Source organism: Molossus molossus, unplaced genomic scaffold, assembly GCF_014108415.1.
Source record: "Molossus molossus isolate mMolMol1 unplaced genomic scaffold, mMolMol1.p scaffold_m16_p_3, whole genome shotgun sequence".
Lineage (NCBI taxonomy): Eukaryota > Metazoa > Chordata > Mammalia > Chiroptera > Molossidae > Molossus > Molossus molossus.
Window position 1 is genome coordinate 27872812 of NW_023425366.1, and position 12449 is coordinate 27885260.

Here is a 12449-nt window from a genome sequence, read left to right on the forward strand (position 1 = left end):
TATTCCCAAAAACCATAACCTCAGTATAATAATGAGAAAAAAATTATCATACAAATTACACATTCCATTACAGAGGTATCCTACCAAACACTTGACTAGCCCACTTCAAAACTCTCAAGGTCATCAAAAACAAAAAAAGTCTGGGAGCCCTGGCCGGTTTAGCTCAGCGGTTGGAGCGTTGGCCTGCGGTACAGAGAGACCCGGGTTCGGTTTCCGCTAAGGGCACGTACCTTGGTTGCAGTTTGTCCCCGGCCCTGGTTGGTCGTGCGGGTGGCAGCCACTCAGTGTGTCCCTTCACATTGATGTTTCTCTCTCTCTCTCTTCCTCTCTCTCCCTCCTGCTCTATCTGAACAAAAAAATGGAAAAAATGTCCTCAGGTGAGGATAAAAAAAAAAAGTCTGGGAAACTCCCACAGTCAAGAGGAGCCTAAGGGAACAGGACAACTAAATGGAATATGATGTCCTGGATGGGATCCTGGAAGAGAAAAAGGCATTAGGTTAAAGAAAGTCTGAATAAACTTTGACTTTAGTTAATAATGGCTCAATATTGGTTATTAAGTGTAATAAATGTACCATATTAATGTAAGATGTTAATAACGGGAAACTGGGTGCAGGGTATATAGGAACTTTGTACTATCTCCTCCATTTTTCTGTAAATTTAAAACTATTAAAAAAATAAAGTCTATTAAGAAAAAAAGCAAACTGAAAAGGGCTTGTTACAGTGTTACGCCAAGACTTTCCAAAATATGAATATCTAGTTATATTGTTCTTATTTTGAACTTCAATGGAAAATTTTAAATTTAAATGTTACTTATTTCATCTTTAATCTTTTAAAAATTTCTCTTCTATATATGTTTTATAGCATATATAATACATCAACACACAAGTACATGTGTGTTTTAATATATATGTATATTGAGATATGCTAAAAATTTTATTAACATTGCAGAAGTAAATTATTAGAGAACAAGTATATTAAGCTAAATAAGTCAAAAGCTAAATTAGAGTTTCTAAGAGGAAATTGTGAGAAGCCCATGAACTGAAATATAATTACAATTAGCCTATTCTTATGTCAAGATGAATAATAACAAAATATCTATAAGCTTAAGTAAAAGCCTATATAATAACATTACTAGAGACAATTCCATTAGTTTCTAGCTTCCCCTTAGAATTCCTAAATTAGATAACTAAAAATTATATGATGATATTATAATTTGTAAGTCCTTAGACTTTGTGACTTACATTTTGAATCATCTCAATTTAATATAACTTCAGTGGTCTTGCCTAGAATAGATAATGCATGAAAGACTCTGAGTTCCTCTTCCTTGAACATACTAGCCCTTACTTGCAATAACTGTTCATGAAGAACACTGCTGAACCATCAGAATGTTTGTTTTGTTTGTTTGATTGATTGATTTTTTGAATTTTCTATAAGGAATTTAGTACAAGAAGGATACATATCTCCATTTTTAATACCATAAATATCATATGTTACAGCAAAGTCAAAACACCCTAAATTTTTACTTTATGGAATTTCCCACTGTCACAGCAATAAAAAAATAGATTTCAAGTGTATTCTGGATACCAATTTTAAGGTATTTACAGGAAAGGTACTTTTTAGTTTATGCTAGTTTCACAGATTCCTGTGCTGCACTCAAGCTTGAAAGGAAGTGTTGCTAGTTTCACAAAGAAATTAACTACTCTAGAAATACCCATGTATTTATGTGAAAGACCCTCTGTTCCTCATGATTGTGGAATGCTCATTATTTTTAAACAGAATGGGTGAGGGGAACTACTATGTCTGCAGTTCTGAGACAACAAGAAATAACTTTATAGAGAAAAATAGAAATAGTTCATTAGAAAAAATATCCTGCAGTAATATTAATGTACCTGGAAACCCCCCAAACTGTCCCCAAGAGTTTTTCTTGGGAGAAGTATGGGTCATAATGAAATTCATTTTACCATGAAAATGAAACCATTTCATACACAAGGAGGTGACAGAATGATATTATACAAAGCCTGGAATCCTGGAAAATAGTAAACCAGCCATTGGCCTCCAGCTAAACAATTTCATCCTAAAGAAATCAACCAGGCAGCAGATGACAACCTTAATTTACTTGAAGAGCATCTGAAATGGAATTTCATACTTTTAAGTACCTTAATATCTGCTCTGGATTGAATTGTACCCCCTCCTCCCGAATTCATATGTTGAAGCCCTAATCCCCAGTGCAGCTATATTCAGTGTTATGGACTGAATGTTTGTGCCCCCTACCCCAATTCATTTGTTGAAATCTCGTTCCCTACTGGGGTGGTATAAGGAGGTGTGGGGCCTTTGGGAAATAATTAGAATTGAATGAGATAAAGAGGGTGGAGCCCTCATGAAGATTAGTAAGAGTCCAAAGAAAGTTTGCTTCTCTCCACCTTCTGCCAGGTGAGGATACAAAAAGTCAGCAGTTTGCAACCCAAGAGAGAACCTCACCAGAACTCGACCATACTGGCAACCTAGCTTAACTTAAGAATTCCAGCCTCCAGAACTTGTTAAAGCCACCCAGTCTGTGGTAGTTTGTTATACTAACCCTGTGAGATGGTCATAAGGGTGGGGCTCTAATCTGATAGGGCTGGTGTCCTTGTAAGGAAAGGAAAAGACACCAGACCTCACTTTCCACCATGTGAAGACACGGAAGGCAACCATCTACAAGCCAGGAAGAGAGCTCTCACTAGAAACCAAATCAGCTAGCACTTTGATCTTGGGCTTCCCAGCCCCAGAACTGGGAGAAATAAATTCACGTTGTTATAAGCCACCTGGTTTATGGTATTTTGTCATGGGAGTCCAGGCTGTATCACAGTATCACAAAGTATTTTTTTACACTTACCATTTAGGGCAAGAATCTGGGTTATTTTGGAAAGGAAGCCCATCATTCATTCTGCACACTAAAACTTAGAGATAGTGGGACAAACCATAGAAGATTCCTAAGAAAATAAAAGTAAGAAAGATTTTTTTTGTCAAGACTATGTCATAACATAGGAAATGTTCACCTCCCTAAGTAATCTCATGTTAGGTTATAGTTTTCATATAACCACCTGTTACCTCCATGATAGAGGGGAAAACATCACCCTACTATTACCATAAACTCTCTTTATGATAAGGTAGTTGTCAACCTTATGTTCAAAAATTATATCAAGATTTTGCTGACAGAGTAACAAGGGCTTTCTGGGTCTTCTGCTAATCTTTGTCTCATGAATTTTTCTTTTCACTTGGTTCAGAATTTTAGGATAGTTGACTGGTCTTCTCCAGAACACAGGATGTATATTTTCATTATTATTGCATCAGTGCCAAAGACCTTGGCAGCCAGTCTCTACCTTAAAATAATAGTCTTCAAATTGAGGTGGCTCTATCTCTTGGGGTACTTATACTAAGGCCACATTATACAATTGTGCGACAGAGGCCCTGGGGTGAAAGATACCTTTTGCATCTGTATGAGGCCATGGATAGGCCTGTTTTTTTCACAAAACCAAAAGTCTTACCTCTCATCCATTCCAAATGTTATTAGCCAGTGTGTGCCTCAAGGGTTGTGTTATCCAATAGTGAGCATTGAAATGTAGCTGGTCAGAATTAAGATTTGCTATTTGGTAAATACTATGGGATTTTAAGGACTTAGTACCAAAAAAGAACAAAAAGAATATTAAATATCTCATTTTTAAGTTTATATTGATTGAATTTTGAAATGATAACATTTTGGAAATATCACATTATATACAATATTAATTTCACCTGTTTCAGCTTTTAAAAATACAATACTAGAAAATTTAGTATAACCTATGTGGCTCACATTATATTTCTATTGGATGGTGCTGTTCTAGAGCCTCAAAACAAAAGGACAATTTAAATCTTGCTTTCAGAGAAGACTCCAACATAAGGCAACAAAAGCTTGCCCCCCAACAGGAGATCAAACCTGCAACCCCAGTGCATCGGGGTAGCGCTCCAACCAACCAACTGAGCTACCCCGCCAGGGTTCTTTTCCTTCTCTTAAGAGAGGAAATATTTTGTATTTAAATTATTTGGCCAATGTGTAAATTTAGATATATTGGAGGGTTGGGTTATAAGAACTTCATTCAAAGAAAGCACCTTTTTGTACACCATCCCACTGAGTCAAGACCTAAATGCCTTAGACACTTCTGGTGCTAAGCCTAACAATCTTCTCACTATGCCAAGTGATCCAAGACCTTACAGAAAGTATGGATTTTAAGATAACCATGGGTGTCACTAGGTCATCATTTTTTGTTTTGTGGAATGAAATAATTAACTGAGTTGGTCTAGCCCTCAAAGCAATCAAGAGGCTAGGTTAAGAAATCTGCCCGGTAGGGGAAGAAAAGTATTAGGTGTTTTAATAGCTATTCTTTTACAAAAGTAAGCCGTTACTTGCAACTTACATAAATAAATTACTTTTCAGAATATTTATAGCCAAGCTTTGTGGATAAGTCCAATTATGGACACTAGGTGGCATTATAAGAACCTCTCCTGGACCAGTTCCTAGCAGTTCAACAGCTCTTCCCCATCATTTATAGCCTGAAGTTTTTTAGCACAGTCTGGGATGAAGAACATTTACAGAAATGTTCTTCTTTTTCTGTGTAGAACCTATACATGTTTTGTTTTTTGTTTTTTCCTAGGAGGTCAATCTTCTGTGAATAGTACACAGAAGAACAAGGCTCACAGCAAACTACAGCCAACATGGATCAAAGGAGACTTGACCTGAGTCCTAATGCTGACTCGAAACAGCTGGGTTTTTTGGAGAAAACCTGTTTCCCTCCCTGTGTGCATCCATCGGAGTCCTGGGAGGACCACAGGAAGTCATGTATGAGAAGTGCCAGGTGTTAATGAAGAACCAAGGTCCTTCCGCCTGGGCAGCCCTCCCCTCCTCAGGATGCTCCTGCCACGCACCAGCTCAGTGCCTCTGTTAACCCAGGCCCCGCCCACTCTTTACCAACTTCCAGATCACTCTCAACATTTATAAAAGACTCTGACACTAGATCTGTTCATTTCAACATTCACTCAAGCAACTGAAACCCACAGTCTGTGTCCTCCACACCAATGGTGTTCAGCTTCTCTTCAGCTTAATCCAGTGGCTACACCCCAGGCCTTGTCATCACCTGAAAGTAAACCCCCTTTAAATCGTCAGCTTTACACCGCACTCTGTGTGAGAAGTCACTTCTTCCCCTCTCCCACTTGCTCCTCAAGTTTATTGGGACACCCAGCTCCTTCTTCCTTCTCTCGTGTTTATCAGCCCCTATTTCTCTACACTCACAGTCCCTCTTCTTGCCTGTGCTGTTAACAGTAAGCATCTACTCTCTCATCAACACCCGAAACTCCCTTATCGCCTGTTCCTCCAGTGCTGTATCCCTCCACACCTTCCCCTCCCCAGGGACCAGTGCACCCTTTCAGGCAATGCAGAGTACTGGGGGAGAAACACAGGCACAGAACTGAATTAATCCCTTTGAGCATCAGGCTTGGGTATTTTAGGTTGATGTGAACTTATGCTCGTAGGAAAATTAAGACAGGTAATGGGTGAAATTAGACCTTTTAAAATATATTTTTATCTTTTGCATCTTCCACATCTATGACCTTTCCCTGTGACCCAGAGGTATCTGTCTGGAGGGCAAGCAGATGAAGGGGTAGACTAGAATTATTAGAGTAAGAATATAAATGAGGAAGAGTGCAGTTTACTTCTAAAATAGGTCATTGAGACTCAAAGCTAAAGGCCTGAGGAAAGTAGGACTTAGAGATGATGCCAAAATACAGTCTGGAAAGACAAGAGGAAAGAGCCAGGTGTACCTGCCCCTTATTTATCCACCAATACCACAGGGGATCATGAGAGCCACAGAAGAGGAGTCTTAGCAGGGCATGCCCAAAGAAGGAAATGGACAAGAGTGGAGTTGGTCCCTTTTCAAGAGTTCAACACCCACCTAAGCGTGAAAACAAGGTGGGGCCCTTAACCCCTAGCAGAGGGTGTGTGGAAAGAAAACCCACATCATATAGTAAGTAATTTAGTCCTCAGATAACTTCACAAAACTATTATTACCCACATTAAAACAACCCCACAGACAATTATTGGTCCCATTTTACTGAATAAGAAAGTAACTGACAGAGTCAGGATTCTAACTCAGGCCAGCTGGCTTCAAAGGCCATGCTCTTAACCATCAAACACACAGCCTTTCCATAAATATCAGTTCCCTATACTAACCCCACCCTTTTTCTGTTAAATGCCAGGTTAAAAAGCACACTTAGAAAAGTTAGGCTACCATGTGCTTTGTGCTGTTACTATTTAAGGTCTAAAGTCAACTGGGCCTTCGGTTCTGTTCCATCACCTATCTGTTGCTGGTCCAGTCCCTTCCCAATTTCTGCAACGGACCTCCTAAACCTTCATCATTCCTGCCCACCTCACTTTTAGCAATGAACTTGTCTGTGATTCATATAAAGAGAATCAGTGCCACCAAGGGTAGATTCTCTCAGCTTCTCTCCTCCCAACTAACGTATTTTCGAGGGCACCCTCTCATCTTCCTTTCCAACCAGTTTCAGAGGAAGAGATGTCTGTCTGTCCCCATTTCAGACCATTCCCTCCTTGGTCCTTTCACCTCCTCCGGGATTTTCATTGAGAACCTCCTTCCAATATCTTCAACCTCCCCTCTCTCTGCTGGGTTTTTCAGCATGTAAACAAAGTAAGATCTTTCCTTCCCTTCTAGTTGTTTGCATCCATAATTGTCTTAGACATCAGAAATTTCCAAGCACCAGTCCTTGAACTCTTCCTAAGAAGTGATGAAGTTGCACTAGTTCATTTAAAAAATGAGAAAAATAAGGATAATGTGGGGAGTTTCTCACTAAACTAAGGTAATTAAATTTAAATGACTTTCTTTTCTTCTATGACAATATAGCCTTTTTAAAAAAATGTTCAGATAGTCTTTGTATGCTGCCTTTCAGAAGCATGAAGACTTTGCATGAACAAGAAAAAGACCTCCTCTTTGTTCTGTTAAGTCAGATATTAAGATTTGGAGCTTCTTTGTTATTTACACAACCTAGCACAAAAGTTCTCAAGCTTTTTGGTCTCTGAAAAACCTCTACACTCTTAAAAACTATTAAGGACCTGTATTAACTATGTTTCCTCTTTCTGTGTTCTTGATGCTCTGGCATCTGGGACCTTGCTGGCCCAGGACAGAATGCCCCTCCAAGGCCTAGCTAATTCTTGGAGATAACAAACTATTCCCCTGTGAGTGCATCTTCATACGCACACTAATCTACCTTCTAAAGATCACAGTGATACCAAATATAGAACAGAAGTCTTCTTACTCCCACTATGTATTTATTTTAAAAAGTAAATCAACACAGGAATTATGTGGATACAATATAAAAAGTACTTCAAACAACCCTTACTCTTATGACCTTAAGATACTAGGATGAAACACATTGAAAGTTATATAAATTAGGCAGGAATTTCAGATATTTGTAAATGAAACTATTATATTACTCTCATTCTGCCCAACTAAATAAGCATTAAAAATAAATATTAATAAATGTCTTCTACCATTATGAACAAGTTAAAATTTAAGTGTTTGAAAGATTTTCTAGTTATATTGATAGCAATTATTGACTTTAGCAGGAGAAAGAGTATCCCTTAACTTAAACATAGTGAAAAACTGCCAATGTAAGGGAGATGTATTTTCAGCCCAGTACTATGAGAGTTAAAAGATATTTTTTCAATTCATTGTAGGTGTTGTATAAATACTGTATTGAGAACTTGTTTTTCTTTATTGATTTTTAGAGAGAGGAAGGGAGAGGGAGAGATAGAAACACCCCACCACCACCACTGGGGATTGGGCCCACAACCTGGGCATGTGCCCTGACCGGGAATAGAACTGGCAACCTCTTGAGCATGACCTCTTGGTCAATGCTCAACCACTGAGCCACACCAGCCGGGCTGTATTTGAAACTTTTTAAGGGAATAAAAGTGACCTCAGTTAACTCACTAGATTATTTTTCTTATTCTGCTTTTCACAAAGGGGAAAAACACTCTTGCATAAGGTTAATACATTCCAATTAAGAAATAGTTTAGCCCTGGCCAGTTTGGCTCAGCGGTAGAGCATCGGCCTGCGGTCCAGAGAGACCCGGGTTCGGTTCCCGTTAAGGGCATGTACCTCGGTTGCAGTTGTCCCCGGCCCTGGTTGGGTTGTGCGGGTGGCAACCACCGGAGGTGTCCCTTTCACGTCAATGTTTCTCTCTCTCCCTCTCCCTCCCCACTCTATCTGAACAAAAAATGGAAAAATGTCCTCGGGTGAGGATAAAAAAAATAGTTTAATCTATTTCTGATTGTATAAAAGGGATTACTTTCTCGCCAAAGAACAGAATTTGAAAACAGGAGCTTAATAGTTATTAGGCTAGAAAGTAGTTCTATGTTTCCATTTACCTTTTTTCTGGCTATCATTTTCAAGCAATGTGATGAGAACAATACAGCAGTGAGGCATACCTCTTCTGCAGGGAACAGATGTCACATACTGTACATCATTCAGTTTCACAAACAAGTCTTTTACCAGAGACCCACAAAAATGTTTCTTTCATATGATGTTTCCCAACAATTATGTTGTAAACGAGTTCCCTGCTTTATAATGAGCTAATCAGAGTTGAATATTAGAGTTCTTATTACATTCTATTAACAAACCCTTGGAGAGTTGCTGAGGGAAGGACTGGGAAGAATCGGAGAAGGACCACTGTTTTGAAAATAGTCTTTTATATCACAAGAAAATGAAAAGACAACCTGCAGAATGAGAGAAAATATTTGCACATGATATATTTGATAAGGGACGTGTATCTAAAATGCCAAAAGAACTCTTGTACCATAAAAATAAAAATCACCCAACTTTTTTTTTAAATGGGCAAAAGATTTAAATAGACCTTTCTTCAAAGAACATAACAAATGGCCAATAAGTACAGGAAAAGATGCTAAACATCATTAGGCATTAGGGAAATGCTAGTGCAGGTCTAAACCACAAGATACAAGTTCACACCCACTAGGGTGACTAAAATCAAGAAGACAGACAATAACAAATGTTGACAAGGATATGGAGAAATTTTAATCCTCATACATTGCTGGAGAAAATGCAAAATAGTGCAGCTACTTTGGAAAAGTATTTGTAGTTCCTCAAATATTAAAAAGATTATGTAACCCAGCAATTCTACTCCTAAACATATATCAAAAGGAAATGAAAGCAAATGTCGACAGGAGGAAAAAAAAAAAAAACTGCATATGGGTTTTCCTAGCAACATAGCCAAAAAATAGAAACAATTAAATGTTCATCAACTGATAATCAGTAAAATATGATATATACATATAATAGATTATTGATTGCCAATAAAAAGTAATAAAGTACTGAAACATATTACAGCTTCGGTAATTCTCAAAAACATTATGCAGCATGAAAGAAACCAGTCCCAAAAGACCACATATAGTATGATTCCATTTGTATGAAAGTCCAGAATTGGCAAATCTGTAGAGACAGAAAGTAGATTCCTGGTTGCCCAGAGGCTGAAAAGATGGGTTTCTCTTTTCAGTAATAAAAATGTTCTAAAATTACACAGTGGTGCCCTGGCCGGTTTTGCTCAGTGGTTAGAGTGTTGGCCTGCAGACCAAGGAGTCCCAGGTTCAATTCTGGCCAAGGGCACATATCTCAGTTTTGGTTCGTCCTTGGCCCCAGTTGGGGTCATGCGGGTGGCAACCAATCAATGTGTCTCTCTCATATCGATGTTTCTCTCCCTCCTACTCTGTCTGAAGATAAATATAAAATATCCTCAAATGAGGATTTTAAAAAATAAAATAAAATTATACAGTGGTGATAATTCCACAACTTTGTGAATATACTAAAATCTGCTGAACTGTATACTTTAAAAAGGTAAACTTAATGGTATGTCAGTAATAACTCAATAAAACTATAACTTAAAATAGTCCTTAAAATGTTTGAAAAACTGTTTTCTAAATATAGCTTTTATTAATATTGCCAACAGTAATAGAAGTCTAGAAGAAAATAAGTACAAAGATTGGTGATGGTCATCCTCTGACTATTCACAACATGGTGGGTTCAGCACCAGGGACAGCTCCACAGAAACTGTCTTTTCAAAGGTAAAGCATACCAAAGACTACCCAGGTTCTCCAAAAGTTTTCTAAACGTGACATTTCTAGTATACATTTTTCTTCTTTCAACAGAAATTGACCCAAGACAATATGCTCAATTAATATTTGACAAAGGTGGCAAGAGCATACAGTGGAGTCAAGACAGTCTCTTTAATAAATGATGTTGGGAAAATTGGACAGCTACTTGCAAAAAAATGAAGCTAGACCACCAACTTACACCATACACAAGAATAAACTCAAAATGGATAAAAGACTTAAGTGTAACTCATAAATCCATAAAAATTCTAGAAGAAAATGTAGGCAACAAAATTTCAGACATTATACACAGCAAAATTTTCACTGATACCACACCTAAGGCAAGAGAAACAAAGGAAAAAATGAACAAACTATATCAAACTAAAAAGTTTCTGCACAGCAAGAGAAACAACCATCAAAACGGAAAGGGATCCCACTATATGGGAGACCATAATCGCCAATGATGCATCAGATAAGGGATTAATTTCCAAAATATATAGAGTGCTCATACAACTCAACAAAAGGAAGACAAAGAACCCAATTAAAAAATGGGCAGGGGACCTAAATAGACACTGCTCCAAAAAGGACATACAAATGGCCAAGAGACATGAAGAAATGCTCAATGTCACTAATCATCAAAGATATGTAAATTAAAACTACTATGAGGTATCACCTCACACCTGTCAGAATGGCCACCATCAAAAAATCATCAAATAATACGTGATGGTGAGGGTGTGGAGAAAAGGGGACTCTAGTACACTGCTGGTGGGAATGCAGACTGGTGCAGCCACTGTGGAAAACACTATGGTGTGACCTCAAAAAGTTAAAAATTGAACTGCCATTTGACCCAGTGATCCCACTTCTAAGAATATACCCTAAGAAACCTGAAACACCAATCAGAAAGAATATATGTACCCTATGTTCATAGCAGCACTAATATATGTACCCCTATGTTCATAGCAGCACTATTTACAATAGCTAAGATCTGGAAACAACCCAAGTGTCCATCAGTAGATGAGTGGATAAAAAAGCTGTGGTACATGTACACAATGGGATACTATGCAGCTGGAAGAAAGCAAGATCTCTTATCCTTTGAGATGGCATGGAAGGACCTGGAGAGTATTATGCTAAGCAAAACAAGCCAAGCAGAAAAAGACAAATATCACAAGATCTCACTTATTTGTGGAATATAATGAACTAAACAAACTGATGAACAAAATTGATCCAGAGACATAGAGGTGCATACTGATAAGCCTCAGAAGAGGGGGGGTTGGGGAGGAAGATATAAACCACAGAACTAATATGCATGTATGCATGACCAATGGACATAGATAACAAAGCTGGAGATGGGGTGGGGGAGAGAGATGCGGAGGAAGGTGTCAATGGGGGAAAAAGGAGAAACATCTGTAACAAAAACAAATTAATAACAAACAAATAATAAAATAAATAAATATCAAAATAACTAGCATAGGATGCTCTAAATTCTGCCAAATTCTGTAAAACCAGATACCACTTTCTTAAGAAGAAAAAAAACATAAAAATAATTATTGATTTTTATAGGTAAACAAACAGCCCTTTGATCTCTGGATGTTCATCGTTTCCTTTGCTCTGGCTTAAATAAAAATGTGTAAGAGCTCAGAGCACACTTCTGTAGGAATCCTGGGGTTCATTAACACAAAAGTTGTAAATAGTACTTCTCTTCCTGAGGAAAGAAAGTGCATCTTTTTTGAGCAGGCCCAAACAGGATCGCCTAACATTCTGAAATGTTGGGAGATGGATCTAGAATCCAAATGTTTCAAAAAGCAAAAGCTTCCCACTTTCATTCCATAATGATTTTTATCCTTGCCCAAGGACATTTTTCCATTTTTGTTCAGATAGAGTGGGAGGGAGGGAAGCAGGGAGGGAGGGGGAGAGAGAGAGAGAGAGAGAGAGACATCAACGTTAAAGGGACACATAGAGTGGCTGCCTCCCATACAACCCCAACTAGGGCCAGGGACAAACTGCAACTGAGGTATGTGCCCTTAGCGAGAACTGAACCTGGGTCTCTCTGGACTGTGGGCCAATGCTCTAACCACTTAGATACACCAGCCAAGGCGTTCTTCTGCAAGGTTTAAACATGCCATATTGCCCGGCCAGTGTGGCTCAGTGGTTGAACATTGACCCATGCACCAAGAGGTTGCCAGTTTGATTCCCAGTCAGGGCACATGCCCAGGTTGTGGGTCCAATCCCCAGTGGGGGGCATGCAGCATCTCTCTCACCATCT